The following is a 15,916-nucleotide window of genomic DNA, read 5'->3' as shown; positions in this document are numbered from 1 at the left end:
TTAAGGCCTTGGGTTATGGTCAGGCAGGTGGCAAGAGTACGGGAGCAGTGAATACTGGAGCTTCCATCAGTGGGTCTAAAGGAATTATGTGAGTCAGGGCTCAGAGATGATCAATTGAACATTGAATAGAACACTTAGCTGATTAGCTTCATAGAAACATAGAAAATAGGTGCAGGAGTAGGCCATTCAGCCCTTCAAGCCTGCACCGCCATTCAGTATGATCATAGCTGATCATCCAACTCAGAACCCTGTACCAGCCTTCCCTCCATACCCCCCGATCCCTTTAGCCACAAGGGCCATATCTAACTCCCTCTTAAATATAGCCAATGAACTGGCCTCAACTGTTTCCTGTGGCAGAGAATTCCACAGATTCACCACTCTCTGTGTGAAGAAGTTTTTCCTAATCTCGGTCCTAAAAGGCTTCCCCTTTATCCTCAAACTTCCCTAATATCAGGACCAATCTTCCTGCATCTAGCCTGTCCAATCCCTTTAGAATTTTATATGTTTCAGTAAGATCCCCCCTCAGTCTTCTAAATTCCAGAGAGTATAAGCCTAGTCGATCCAATCTTTCATCATATGAAAGCCCTGCCACCCCAGGAATCAATCTGGTGAATCTTCTTTGTACTCCCTCTATGGCAAGATGTCATGACCTCAAGAGAACAATGTGTTGGAGATGCAGGGCGATGACCATAATATTAGAGTTTGGGAATGTGGGAGAATCAGGGCTTTGGAAGGTTAGGGGTTTGTAGATTCAGAAAATAAGGCCTGGATGTTAGAAGAGTAAGGAATGAGATCAGGATGGGGTATGGGGCTATATTAAAGAGATGTAGTGTTGGTATGTTGTGTAGGGGTAAAATGTTAAGTTTGAGATTTACCTTCAGATTCCAAGTGCTTGCTGAACTGCATTTGAATTTTCCTGCTGTAGAAAGAAAGGCAGACATTGCAGACAAAGCAGAGTTGGTTACAATAACAGTTCATCCATTAGGGCAGATAACTTGCAAATATTTCTGAAGTTTGAAACTGACAATACTTGGGTTTTAAACAATTTTTTGGGCATTGCTTACATATTTAATGGCTACTATTAAAAATGACCTGGGATATTAAGAGGAAAATCTGGTATGAAAACATTCCATTTGATGACATTCTTGATTTAATGAAGTGACCACAAGTTAAATTTTTATCTGTAGCACTTCCTAAACAGCGATCTGTGTCGACAGTAAAAATCTGAACAGTTATTGTGCAGCCAAAATCAGAATCAGATTTATTATCACTTTCTTTGATGTGAAATTTGTAGAGTGCAAAGACAAAAATGATTATAAATTTGAAAATAAATAAATTGTGCAAAGTTAAAGGAATGATGAGTTTATGGACCTTTCAGAAATCTGATGGTGAAAGGAAGAAGCTGTTCCCAAATTGCTGAGTGTGTATGTGTTCAAGCTCCTGGACCTCCTTCCCAATGGCAATAATGAGAAGAGGACATGCCTTAGATGGTGAGGATCTTCAGTGATGGATGTTGCCTACTTGAGGCACAGCCTGTTGAAGATGTCCTCAAAATATCAACATAAGCTCAAACCTCAAGACATAAGACATTAAGTCTTTTCCTGTCTAATTGATTCTTTTAAATATTGTTTTAAAACCGTACTGCCCTCGGAAGATTCAATCATCTGAGCGGTGGTGTGTTGGAGCAAAGGCATCAACACAATTGATGCTGACAGGCTCAATAAACTGATTAGAAAGGCTGGCTCTCTTATATGAGTCAAACTGGACACACCGGAGGCTGTAGAACAAAGGACCCTGCGGAAAATCCTGGCAATTCTGGACAGTGTTTCTTTCCCTCTGCATGCCACCTTGACTGAACAGAGGAGCACTTTTAGTAATAGACTAAGACAGCTGAGCTGCTCCAAAGAGCGCTATATGAGGTCATTCTTACCCTCGGCCATTAGGCTCTATAATGAGTCAACGTATAGCTGGGGAAGTGATGACCCCTTCCTGTTAGACTGTTTGGGGTAAGTTATTTCTTATTCTTTCTTACTTCTCTCCTAATATTTGTAAATATGTGCACTTGTAATGCGACTGTGATACAGTAATTTCCTTTGGGATCAATGAAGTATCTATCAAATTTTTTTTCCCAAGTACATGATGTAGTTGCATAAATAATGTTAAAATATACTCTTGCCTGCTGCTTTGACAACAATGGTCCTCTTCTATTTCTAACAAAATAAAACACTCCTTTCTCAAACATAAATAAGAGTTTTTGTCGTGGTACAAATATCCACTTGATTAATTATATTTCACAACAAGTGGATCAGATCCAGGTTCTGTCATCTTACACTTCTGGTTCTGAATAGAATGGACTATTAAACAGCAAATGGGAAGAGGAATCTCCATGAACATTCCCATTCTCACACTGATGGGGTCTAGCCTAGGAGTTGCAAGAATGTTTGGTGTGGGCATTGAATTAATGACCAATCTTTGCTTCCTTCTGCGATCTTCATCACAAATAGCACTTTCCAGCCAATTTAATTAATTGCATGTGATATTAACAAACAACATTGGCTATCTGACCAGGCAACATCCCATCTGTGGCTTGTACCACTCCCGGAAGAAGATGATTGTAGTTGTCAAAAGTCAATCATCCAGCCCTGGGACATTACTGAAGGAGATCCTCAGTGCAGTGTCCTAGGCCTAACCATCTTCACCTGCTAAACGCCATCTTTGCCAGCAATTCCACAGTGCAAAACTTAAAAAGAAAACATGCCTTTCCACAGGTGACAGGGATTTCCTGGTTGAATTGTAAAGGGGTAGATAATTACTTGCCACACGATACAAAGCTGAAACACAATGTGCTGGGAGGTTCCACTCTTCGAGTTTAAATAGGATCCTTTTCACCTGGGAGGCTATATGCTCAATGGGTATTTGGAGCAGAACTTCAATCAACTGGTCACAGATTCTTATGACACATATTCAGATCATCCTTGCAGGATTTTCAGCTCCATAATATTTGACTCCCAGAGAAAATGAGAAGGTAACATCGGTTTGCAGCACTGTCAGTTCTAAGAAATAAACAACAAAAAAAATCTGATAATGTGCATTACACACCATCACATTTTATTTGCTGACATGATGTTAAAACACCTATCTGTAAAACAGGGCTGTATCTAGAGGATACTGGCACCATAGGAAACCCATGCCAATGTTTCTTTTGACACTTTTGTGGAATTGTAAGTCAACAAAACAAGGAGACAAATCTCAAGGTTGTACATAGCAGACATCATCATCATCATCCTCATCATCAGGTGCCATGCCCAGTTTCAGCTTTGACTGTCTTGGCCCACACACTCCTGTTTTGGGTCAAGTGGATCAATTCATTGGTATTCATTTCCAATTCTCTGGCTGCTGCCTCCATCATCATTTGCCTTTGTCTTCCTCTTGCTTTCTTCCCTTTAATCTGTCCCATAATTACCGTGCATTCTAACTCCTCTTTCCCAATCACATGTCCAATGAAGTTACGTTGCCTTTTCATGATCTCATACATTATTTCTCTTCTTGTGTTTGCTCTGTTCATGACATCCTCGTTAGATGCTGCCCGACCTGCTGAGTTCCTCCAGCATGTTGTGAGTGAGTCATCCTCATTAGATATTCATTTTGTCCATGATATTCTTTGCATCCTCCTCCAAAACCACATTTCTGCTGCTACAATTCGTTTCCTCATGTTACTAGATATTGTCCAACATTCTGAGCCATATAACATAATGGGACAAACGTAACATTTCAGTACTCTGAGGCAGGTTGTCATGCCTAGTTTAGTATTGGTTAGTATACCCTTCATTCTTGTAAAGGTGTCTTTTGCCATCCCTATTCTTCTTTTGATGTCCAAGTCACACCTGCCATCTGATGTCACCCAGCTTCCTAAGTAGCAAAGGTTCTTTACTTGTTTTATGTCTTCCCCATTTATTCTCAGCCTGCAGATAGGATTCTCCTTCTTTTTGGATATCACCATGCATTCTATCTTTTTGCAATTGATAGATAGACCCATTTTTTCACTTTCTTCAACAATTATATCAATTAAGTTTTGTAGTTCTTCCTCCGTACTTGCAATTAACACAGTGATATCTGCATATCTGAAATTATTGATGTTTTCACCACCAACTTTGATTCTCAAGATGTCTTTTATTTTTTGTAATATTGTTTCACTGTACACATTAAATAAATCAGGGGAGAAAACACACCCTTGTCTTACACCTCTCTTGATTTTTGTAAACTGACTCTCTTCTCCATCTATTCTTACAGCGGCAGTTTGTTCCCAGTACAGATTTCTGATTAGGCGGAGGTCTTTCAAATCTAGATCTAGAATTTTCTGTAATATTTCAAATAACTTATTGTGCTTCACTTTATCAAATGCTTTTGTGTAGTCAATAAAACAAACAAACCAATCTTTTTGCACTTGAATAGCTCGTTCTGATAGTATCCTTAACATCAATATTGTATTTCTTGTACCTTTGTCTTTCACAAAACCACATGGTTCTTTGCCTGTTTCAGCTTGTATCTTACTTTTAGCTCTTGTCATCAAAATTCTTAAAAGTTTCTTGGTGATATGACTCATTAAACTTATGGTCCTATGTAATTCACATTCTATTGCCCCAGCTTTCTTAGAAAGAGTGATAAATACTGATTTTTTTTCATCCCTTCTGGTATTATTCCAGTCTCATAAATGCCATTGATTAAATCAGTAAGTTTTTCAATTCCATAACCTTCAATTACTAATTCATCAGGACCTGCTGCCTTTCCTTTCTTCATCTTATTTATTGCATTATGAACTTCAGATTTTAAAATACTTGGACCTTCAATGTTTTTCTTAATTTCTGGTTTTTCGCCTCACTCGTCTTCAAACAATTCCTGAATATACTTAGTCCATCTGTTCATAATCTCATCTTTTTTCATGGTAATGGTACTGTCCTTTCCTTTCAAACATCCACCTGAAGAACAGAGGAGCTTTTTATCAGTGATATTCTTGATTTGTTGATGTAACCTTTTTGGATCAGCAATAGGGATTCTTTCTATTTGCTCACATTCCTGGTTTAACCATTCTTCTTTGGCTTTTTGACATAAGCTTTTAACTTTTTTATCTAAGGACTGAGTCACTGAGTTTCTAAATCTTTGGTTTACAGTAATAAAGTCAATTTGATTTCTAGTGTTATCACCTGGACTTCTCCAGGTCCACAAGCATCTTGGATGGTTTTTAAAGTAGGTATTCATAATGACCTGACTATTCATTTTGCACCATTCTACCCATTTCTCACCTCTTTCATTTCTTTCCCCTCGTCCATATTTTCCAATGGTATTTCCATCAGCACCTTGTCCTACTTTAGCATTTAGATCTCTCATGACAATAACAATATCTTGAGATTTGCATCCATTCTTTGCTTGTTCAAGCTCTTCATAGAATTTATCCATATCTTCATTTGTTCCATCTGTTGTTGGTACATATACCTGTATAATTGCTAAATCAAATGGTTGTCCTCTGAATCTAACAAGGAGCATTCTTTCTAATATTGTTTTCATCCATAAGAAATTCTACTCCATTAGTATGGGATGTTCCACAAGAATAAACTATTGTTTTATTTCTAATCTGAGATGTTCCAGCACCTATCCAATGAACTTCGCTAATTCACATGATGTTAATCTTTAGTTTTTCCATTTCATTTATCACATTGTCCAATCTTCCTGCTTGATATAGGGTTCTTACATTCCAATGGGCAATAATTTTCTTTTGTGGTACTCTAATTTTATGAGTGGCAGCTTGATGACGGTCGGGGATCCCCTGCTGGCCATAATCAACCCTACCGAGCGAAATATCTTCAGAGTTGTCTTGAAGATCCTCTTGACGCTGTTGTTGTGTGATACATTTTGTGAGTTTGACCATGGTTTTCTTAGAAAATTGCAATGGTGGTTTGCTATTAACTACCATTGGGCAAGCTAAATAAATCGTCATTTCTCTTCCCAAATGTTCATCCGCCTATACTATAGCCGTTGACATTTGAGGTCGTAGCTCATCCGCCTTCTCCGTCATAAGTTCAGTTACTGAAGCTGCTGGATCTGCCGTTGACCTTCACTTGTATCCTGAGCAGGAACCCTTGCAGGTGCTACTGTTCCGGGTCAGAGCGGCCCTGGGAGCAATGAATGACTAAGGGCTAACTCCACTTTCCCCAAAGCTCTGAAAGTCCCCAATCAGAGCCTCATCACCTGTTGCAGTTTAGAGTCATACCCAGGACTGAAATTTGGAACCTACCCTCGCTTCTGCCTGTTTACGCCAAAGTCTGTTGAGCCAAAGCCGTCCCACTCTGCTCCCTCTCACTCTGCTGCCGGCTGTATATGGTGGTCTTTTTTTTTAAGCCTTTAGCGCTCTATGTCACGTACCTGCACAATCTAGCCTCTTTTCCCTGAGCAGTGGAGAAAAAAAACGCTTCTCTCCAAGATTCCTTACTCCTTCACTCTCTCATGCCTCTGTAATTCCCTTTGCTCCACATGATACTGATACATCTGACTTTACCTTCTCCTTCTCATGTTTCAGGGTGAATTCGATTATATTATGATCACTTGCCCTTAAAGGTTCTTTTACCTTAAGGTCTCTACTGAATTCTGTTTCATTGCACAACACCCAATCCAGAATAGCTGATACCCTAGCGGGTTCAACCACGAGCTGCTCTAAAAAGTCATCTTGGAGGCACTCTAGAAATTCCCCCTCTTGGAATCTAACACCAACCTGATTTTCCCCATCTACCTGCATATTGAAGTCCCTCATGTCTATTGTAACTTTGCCCTTTTGACGTGCATTTTTTATCTCCCGTTGTGATTCAGAGAAATAAATTTAGATGGAAATGGGGAGAATTTTTGTTTACCAGAGAGTGGAGAACCTATGGAATTCTCTGTCCAGGAAAGCAGTACAGGCTAGCTAAATTAGCTAGCTAGCTAATTCTCCAATAGTAGACATACTTTGATGAGAAATGTACTTTGAACTTTGATTAGATGGGGGATTGGGAGATCAGGCTGTCTTGCTGACCTGCATCCATAAAGTAATGTCATGTATTGCTTTGTGGGAGTTATATCCACATGCCTAAAACAGTGACACAAAGGCCCTTAAGCTTTAGCACAAATAAATATTTTTTACTCTGGAATGAATAGCAGTTGTTTTACTTTGTTATTTATATTTTCATTAGGTCAGAGACTATAGCCTGGGTGACACACACTGAACAATGCAAACATAAACACTTAAGAAATGGGAGCAAGAGTAGACTATTTGGCTCATTGAGCCTAATCCACAAGTCAATAAATTCATGTCCGATCTGGGCATGGACTCAGCTCCATCTATCTACCTTTTCATTGCAATGATTAATTCCCCTGCCATGCAAAAATTATATCTAACTGCCATTAATTAAATTAAATGAACTAGCCTATACTGCTTTCCTGGACAGAGAATTCCATAGGTTCTCCACTCTCTGGTAAACGAAAATTCTCCCCATTTCCATCTAAATTTATTTCTCTGAATCACAACGGGAGATAAAAAATGCACGCCAAAAGGGCAAAGTTACAATAGACATGAGGGACTTCAATATGCAGGTAGATGGGGAAAATCAGGTTGGTGCTAGATTCCAAGAGGGGGAATTTCTAGAGTGCCTCCAAGATGACTTTTTAGAGCAGCTCGTGGTTGAGCCCGCTAGGGTATCAGCTATTCTGGACTGGGTGTTGTGCAATGGAACAGAATTCAGTAGAGACCTTAAGGTAAAAGAACCTTTAAGGGCAAGTAGTCATAGTCATAGTCATATGTTATTGATCCCGGGGGAAATTGGTTTTTGTTACAGTTGCACCATAAATAATAAATAGTAATAGAACCATAAATAGTTAAATAGTAATATGTAAATTATGCCAGTAAAATATGAAATAAGTCTAGGACCAGCCTATTGGCTCAGGGTGTCTGACCCTCCAAGGGAGGAGTTGTAAAGTTTGATGGCCACAGGCAGGAATGACTTCCTATGACGCTCTGTGTTGCATCTCGGAGGAATGAGTCTCTGGCTGAATGTACTCCTGTGCCCACCCAGTACATTATGTAGTGGATGGGAGACATTGACCAAGATGACATGCAACTTGGACAGCATCCTCTTTTCAGACACCACCATGAGAGACTCCAGTTCCAACATCACTGGCCTTACGAATGAGTTTGTTGATTCTGTTGGTGTCTGCTACCCTCAGCCTGCTGCCCCAGCACACAACAGCAAACATGATAGCGCTAGCCACCGCAGACTCGTAGAACATCCTCAGCATCGTCTGGCAGATGTTAAAGGACCTCAGTCTCCTCAGGAAATAGAGATGGCTCTGACCCTTCTTGTAGACAGGCTCAGTGTTCTTTGAGGCTACCAACCTTATAGTTCCCACACCTCGCACTTCCCGTTTCTACCTCCTACCCAAGATCCACAAACCTGCCTGTCCTGGCAGACCTATTGTCTCAGCTTGCTCCTGCCCCACCGAACTCGTTTCTGCATACCTCGACACGGTTTTATCCCCCCTTGTTCAATCCCTTCCCATCTATGTTCGTGACACTTCTCACGCTCTTAAACTTTTCGATGATTTTAAGTTCCCTGGCCCCCACCGCTTTATTTTCACCATGGATACCCAGTCCCTATATACTTCCATCCCCCATCAGGAAGGTCTCAAAGTTCTCCGTTTCTTTTTGGATTCCAGACCTAATCAGTTCCCCTCTACCACCACTCTCCTCCATCTAGCAGAATTAGTCCTTACTCTTAATAATTTCTCCTTTGGTTCCTCCCACTTCCTCCAAACTAAAGGTGTAGCTATGGGCACCCGTATGGGTCCTAGCTATGCCTGCCTTTTTGTTGGCTTTGTGGAACAATCTATGTTCTGTACCTATTCTGGTATCTGTCCCCCACTTTTCCTTCGCTACATCGACGACTGCATTGGTGCTGCTTCCTGCACGCATGCTGAGCTCGTTGACTTTATTAACTTTGCCTCCAACTTTCACCCTGTCCTCAAGTTTACCTGGTCCATTTCCGACACCTCCCTCTCCTTTCTAGATCTTTCTGTCTCTATCTCTGGAGACAGCTTATCCACTGATGTCTACTATAAGCCTACTGACTCTCACAGCTATCTGGACTATTCCTCTTCTCACCCTGTCTCTTGCAAAAATGCCATTCTCTTCTTGCAATTCCTCCGTCTCCGCCGCATCTGCTCTCAGGATGAGGCTTTTCATTCCAGGACGAGGAAGATGTCCTCCTTTTTTAAAGAAAGGGGCTTCCCTTCCTCCACCACCAACTCTGCTCTAAAATGCATCTCCCCCATTTCACGCACATCTGCTCTCACTCCATCCTCCCGCCACCCCACTAGGAATAGGATTCCCCTGGTCCTCACCTACCACCCCACCAGCCTCCGGGTCCAACATATTATTCTCCGTAACTTCCGCCACCTCCAATGGGATCCCACCGCTAAGCACATCTTTCCCTCCCCCCTTCTCTCTGCTTTCCGCAGGGATCGCTCCCTACGCGACTCCCTTGTCCATTCGTCCCCCCCCCCCATCCCTCCCCACTGATCTCCCTCCTGGCACTTATCCTTGTAAGCGGAACAAGTGCTACACATGCCCTTACACTTCCTCCCTTACCACCATTCAGGGCCCCAGACAGTCCTTCCAGGTGAGGCGACGCTTCACCTGTGAGTCGGCTGGGGTGATATACTGTGTCCAGTGCTCCCGATGTGGCCTTCTATATATTGGCGAGACCCGACACAGACTGGGAGACCGCTTTGCTGAACACCTACACTCTGTCCGCCAGAGAAAGCAGGATCTCCCAGTGGCCGCACATTTTAATTCCACATCCCATTCCCATTCTGACATGTCTGTCCACGGCCTCCTCTACTGTAAAGATGAAGCCACACTCAGGTTGGAGGAACAACACCTTATATTCCGTCTGGGTAGCCTCCAACCTGATGGCATGAACATTGACTTCTCTAACTTCCGCTAATGCCCCACCTCCCCCTCGTACTCCATCCGTTATTTATTTATATACACACATTCTTTTTCTCTCTCTCTCTCTCCTTTTTCTCCCTCTGTCCCTTTGACTATACCCCTTGCCCATCCTCTGGGTTTCCTCCCTGTTGTCTTTCTCCCCGGACCTCCTGTCCCATGATCCACTCATATCCCCTTTGCCAATCACCTGTCCAGCTCTTGGCTCCATCCCTCCCCCTCCTGTCTTCTCCTATCATTTTGGATCTCCCCCTCCAGCTCCCACTTTCAAATCTCTTACTAACTCTTCCTTCAGTTAGTCCTGATGAAGGGTCTCGGCCTGAAACGTCGACTGTACCTCTTCCTAGAGATGCTGCCTGGCCTGCTGCGTTCACCAGCAACTTTGATGTGTGTTCTTTGACCAGTCCAGTTTATTGTCAATTCATATCCCCAGATATTTGTAATCCTCCACCATGTCCATACTGACCCCCTGGATGGAAACAGGGGTCACCAGTACCTTAGCTGTCCCCAGGTCTACCACCAGCTCCTTAGTCTTTTTCACATTAAGCTGCAGATAATTCTGCTCACACCATGTGGCAAAGCTTCCTACCGTAGCCCTGTACTCAGCCTCATCTCCCTTGCTGATGCATCCAACTATGGCAGAGCCATCCGAAAACTTCTGAAGATGACAAGACTCTGTGCAGTAGTTGAAGTCCGAGGTGTAAATGGTGAAGAGAAAGGGAGACAAGACAGTCCCCTGTGGAGCCCCAGTGCTACTGATCACTCTGTCAGACACACAGTGTTGCAAGCACACGTACTGTGGTCTGCCAGTCAGGTAATCAAGAATCCATGACACCAGGGAAGCATCCACCTGCATCGCTGTCAGCTTCTCCCCCAGCAGAGCAGGGAGGATGGTGTTGAATGCACTGGAGAAGTCAAAAAAAATGACCCTCACAGTGCTCGCTGGCTTGTCCAGGTGGGCGTAGACACGGTTCAACAGGTAGACGATGGCATCCTCAACTCCTAGTCGGGGCTGGTAGGCGAACTGGAGGGGATCTAAGTGTGGCCTGACCATAGGCCAGAGCAGCTCCAGAACAAGTCTCTCCAGGGTCTTCCTGATGTGGGAGGTCAATGCCACTGGTCTATAGTCATTGAGGCCGCTGGGGCATGGTGTCTTTGGCACAGGGACGAGGCAGGATGTCTTCCACAGTACAGGACCCCTCTGGAGCCTCAGGCTCAGGTTGAATACATGGTGAAGTACTCCACATAGCTGAGGGGCACAGGCTTTGAGCACCCTGGTACTGACACCATCCGGTCCTGCAGCCTTGCTTGGGTTGAGACGTTTCAGCTGTCCTCTCACCTGTTCAGCTGTGAAGCCCACTGTGGTGGTTTCGTGTGGGGAAGGGGTATAGTCATGAGAGCAGGGTGGGGGACTGTGAGGAGGGGTAGGAGGGGAGAGTGGAATTTGTGTTGGTTGGGGGCCGACAACAGATGGCTCATGTGGGGGATGGGCAGGGGCCACAATGTCAAATCTGTTAAAGAACAGGTTAAGTTCATTGTCCCTGTCCACACTGCCCTCAGCTCCTCTGTTGCTAGTTTGCCGGAACCCAGTGATGGTCCTCATCCCCCTCCAGACCTCTCTCATGTTGTTCTGCTGGAGTTTCCACTCAAGCTTCCTCCTGTACCTGTCTTTAGCCTCCCTGATCCTGGCTTTCAGGTCCCTCTGTATTGCCCTCAGCTCCTCCCTATGTTCATCTCTAAACGCCCTCTTTTTAGCATTCAGGATGTCCTTAATGTCCTTTGTCACCCATGGCTTGTTATTTGGGTAACAAAGGACAGTTCTTGTCGGAACATTGCAGTCCACACAGAAGTTGATGTAATCAGTGATGCACTCTGTGAGCCCATCAATATCCTCTCCATGTGGCTCACAGAGTGCCTGCCAGTCTGTCACCTCAAAACAACCCTGGAGCGCCTCATAAGCCTCCTCCGACCATTTTCTCACTGTCCTCGAGGTTGCAAGTTTACTCTTCACCAGAGGCACGTAGCAGGGTTTTAGATGCACCAGGTTGTGATCTGACCTTCCCAGTGGGGGGAGGGGAGAGGAGCTGTACGCATCCTTAACGTTAGCGTACATCAAATTCAGAGTCCTCTCCCCTCTGGTTGTACAGCTCACATACTGCGTGAAGTTGGGCAGTGTTCTAGCCATGGTAACATGGTTGAAGTCACCCGAGATGGTAATGAGGGCACTCGGGTGCTGGGTTTGTAATCTGGCTATGACGGTGTAAGTGATGTTACATGCTGACGTCGGGTTGGCAGTGGGTGGGATGTACACAACAACCACAATTGCATGGGAGATTTCCCTTGCCAAATAATATGGCCAGAGTCCAACAGCAAAAAGTTCAATATCCGGGCTAAAACACGTTCCTTGATCGTAATATGCCCAGGATTGCACCATCTGTTGTTTACCAGAACCGTCTGCCCCCCTCTTTTACACTTACCACTCTCAGTACAATTCCGGTCAGCTCGAACGGTCTGGAAGCCCTCTGTGGAAACGCTTTGATCGGGTATGTCCTTGTGCAGCCACGTCTCAGTAAAGCACATGACACTGCTCTCCCGAAATGTTCTCTGACTCCTGACAAGCGCCGTCAGTTCATCATAAGTGATCATAATATAATTGAATTCACCCTGAAATTTGAGAAGGAGAAGCTAAAGTCAGATGTATCAGTATTACAGTGGAGCAAAGGGAAATACAGAGGCATGAGAGAGGAGATGGCCAAAATTGATTGGAAGAAAACACTGGCAGGGATTATGGCAGAGCAGCAATGGCTGGAATTTCTGGAAGCATTTCGGAAGGTATATGATATATACATCACAAAGTGTTCTAAAGGAAAGATGACACAACCATGGCTAACAAGAGAAATCAAAGCCAACATAAAGCCAAAGAGAGGGCATCTAATACAGCAGAAATTAGTGGGAAGTTAGAGGATTGGGAAGGTTTCAAAAACCAACGGAAGGCAACTAAAAACGTCAGTAAGGAAATAAAGATGGAGTACAAAAGTAAGCTAGCCAATAATATTAAAGAGGATACCAAAAGTTTCTTCAGATACATAAAGTGTAAAAGAGAGTCGAGAGTGGATATTGGAGCACTGAAAAACAACACAGGATTAATAGTAATGCGGGACAAGGAAATGGCAGACAAATTGAATAAGTATTTTGCATCTGTCTTCACTGTGGAGAACATGAGCAGTATTGTGGAAGTCCCAGGTGTCAGGGATCATGCAGTGTGTGGAGTTACCCTAACCAGAGAGAATTTTCTTGGGAAATTGAAAGGTCTGAAGGTAGATAAGTCACCTGGGCTAGATGATGTACACCCCAGGGTTCTGAAAGAGGTGGCTGAAGAGATCATGGAGGCATTAGTAATAATTTTTCAAGAATCACTAGATTATAGAATGTTTCTAGAAGACTGGAAAATTACAAATGTCATTCCATTCTTCAAGAAGGGAGAGAGGTGAAGAAAGAAAACTATAGGACAATTAGTCTGACCTCAGTGATTGGGAAGATGTTGGAGACGATTATTAAGGATGAGATCTCAGGGTACTTAGAGGCACATAATAAAATAGGCCATAGTCAGCATGTTTTCTTCAAGGGAAAATCTTGCCCTATAAATCTGTTGGAATTCCTTGAAGAACTAACAAGCAGAATAGACAAAGGAGAATCAGTTAATGTTATGTACTTGGATTTTCAGAAGGCCTTTGACAAGGTGTCACACATGAGGCCACTTGACTGGCTAAGAGCCTGTGGTATTACAGGAAATATCCTAGCATGGGTAAAGCAATGGCTGATTGGCAGGAGGCAAAGAGTGGGAATAAAGGGAACCTTTTCTGGTTGACTGGCAGTGACTAGTCATGTTCCACAGGGGTCTATGTGGGACCAATTCTTTTTACGTTATATGTCAATGATTTGGATGATGGAACTGATAGCTTTGTTGCAACTTTTGCTGATGATATGAAGATACGTAGCGAGGAAGTTAGTTTTGAGGAAGTAGAGAGACTACAGAGGGAATTGGACATATTAGGAGAATGAGTAAAGAAATGGCAGAGGGAATATGGTATCAGGAAGAGTATGGTTATGCAGTTTGGTAGAAGAAATGAAGGGGTTGATTATTTTTTAACTAGAGAGAAAATACAAGAAGCTTAGGTGCAAAGGGACTTGGGAGTCCTTGTGCAGGATTCCCTAAACGTTAACTTGCAGGTTGAGTCTGTAGTGAGGATGGCAAATACAATGTTAGCATTGATTTCAAAAGGTCTAGAATATAAAAGCAAGGATATAATGTTGAGACTTTATAAAGCACTGGTAAGGCCTCACTTGGAGTATTGTGAGAAGTTTCGGGCTCCTTATCTTAGAAAGGATGTACTGAAACTGGAGAGGGTTCAAAGGAGGTTCACAAAAATGATTCCAGGATTGAATGGCTTGTCATATAAAGAGCATTTGATGGCTCTGGGCCTGTATTCACTAGAATTCAGAAGAATGAGGGGTGACCTCATTGAAACCTATCAAATGCTGAAAGGCCTTGATAGAGTGGATGTGGAGAGGATGTTTCCTATGGTGGGAGAGTCTTAGACCAGAGGACACAGCCTCAGAATAGAGGGGCATCCTTTTAGAACAGAGATGAGAAGAAATTTCTTTAGCCAGAGAGTGGTGAATCTGTGCAACTCTTTCCCTCAGGCAGCTATGGAGGCCAAGTCTTTATGTGTATTTAAGGTAGAGGTTGATGGATTCTTGACTGGTCAGGGCATGAAGCAATACTGGGAGAAGGCAGGAAATTGGAGCTGAGAGGAAAATTGGATCAGCCATGATGCAATGGCCTAATTCTACTCATATGTCTTATGGTCTTATAGTCCCAGGCAACACAATCTTTCCTCATAGATAACCCCATCATTTTGGAATCAACGTGGCAAAAACTCCTCTGCACCACTTCCATAGGCAGCATGTTATTCCTCAAGTAAGAAGCCCAGAATTACACACAATACTCCAGGTGTGGCCTTACCAGCATCATTTACGGTTGCTGCATAACCCCACAACTCTTAAATTCAATCCCTCTAGCACTGAAGGCCAATATTCCATTCACCTTCTTGATAACCAAGAATCTTTTGCAATTTATGCATAAAGACACCCAAATAGCTTTGCACAACACCATGCTGCAATCTTTTACCATTTAAATAATAATCTGATCTCTATTTTTCCTTCTAAAGTGGATGACTTTGCACTTACCAGCTTTGTAATCCACCTGCCAGACTTTTGCCCACTCACTTAACCTATCTATATTTCTCTGCAGACTCTGCATCCTCTGCACAATTTGTTTTTTTCCACTCAATTTAGTGCCATCAACAAACTTACTTTCAGTCCTATCTTCCAAATTATTATTGTATATTGTGAACAGTTACTGGCCCAGCAAAGACACTTGTGCCACTCTGCTTACCACTAACTACCAGTCAGAGAAACACCCATTTATCTCATCTCCCTCTCTTTATATGAGTGGTTACCGAATCTTCTATCCCTGGTAATATATTACCCCCAAATCCATGCATCCTTATCTGATAAGTCTCTTATATGGCACTTTATTGAACGCCTTCTGGAAATCCAAATGTACAACATCCAGCTGTTTTCCTCTGTCTACTACACTTATTGTGTCTCAAAGATCTCCTGTAAGTTTGTCATCAGAAACTGTCCTTCATGAATCCATGCTGTGCCTGCCTAATGGAACCACTCTATCCAGCCGGCTTGCTATCTCATCCTTAATGATAGCTTCCGTCATTTCCATAACCAAAAGTCTAGTTCAGCAATATTTATTGGTAGGTATTCATGAAATTTTAGAAAGAATGTTTTGAGATCTTGACACAATAGCACTGT

The 15,916-nt window shown here is 42.9% G+C and overlaps 1 protein-coding gene and 1 long non-coding RNA gene across 8 annotated transcripts in view; one reads left to right on the top strand and one right to left on the bottom strand.

The window, feature by feature from the left end:
• Nucleotides 1-15,916, top strand: part of plce1 (phospholipase C, epsilon 1) — a 479,606-nt gene that overhangs the window by 178,547 nt on the left and 285,143 nt on the right. The gene's annotated exons all lie outside the window — the stretch shown is intronic.
• Nucleotides 1-15,916, bottom strand: part of LOC140185733 (uncharacterized) — a 52,042-nt gene that overhangs the window by 24,806 nt on the left and 11,320 nt on the right. Inside the window, exon 2 of the long non-coding RNA XR_011882710.1 lies at nt 12,505-12,691. This is a non-coding gene — a long non-coding RNA (uncharacterized lncRNA). The remainder of the gene's footprint in view (nt 1-12,504; nt 12,692-15,916) is intronic.

The sequence above is a fragment of the Mobula birostris genome, chromosome 21, assembly GCF_030028105.1.
Source record: "Mobula birostris isolate sMobBir1 chromosome 21, sMobBir1.hap1, whole genome shotgun sequence".
NCBI lineage: Eukaryota > Metazoa > Chordata > Chondrichthyes > Myliobatiformes > Myliobatidae > Mobula > Mobula birostris.
The sequence above is the reverse complement of the archived record's forward strand: the minus strand, read 5'-3'. Positions and strand labels throughout refer to the sequence as shown.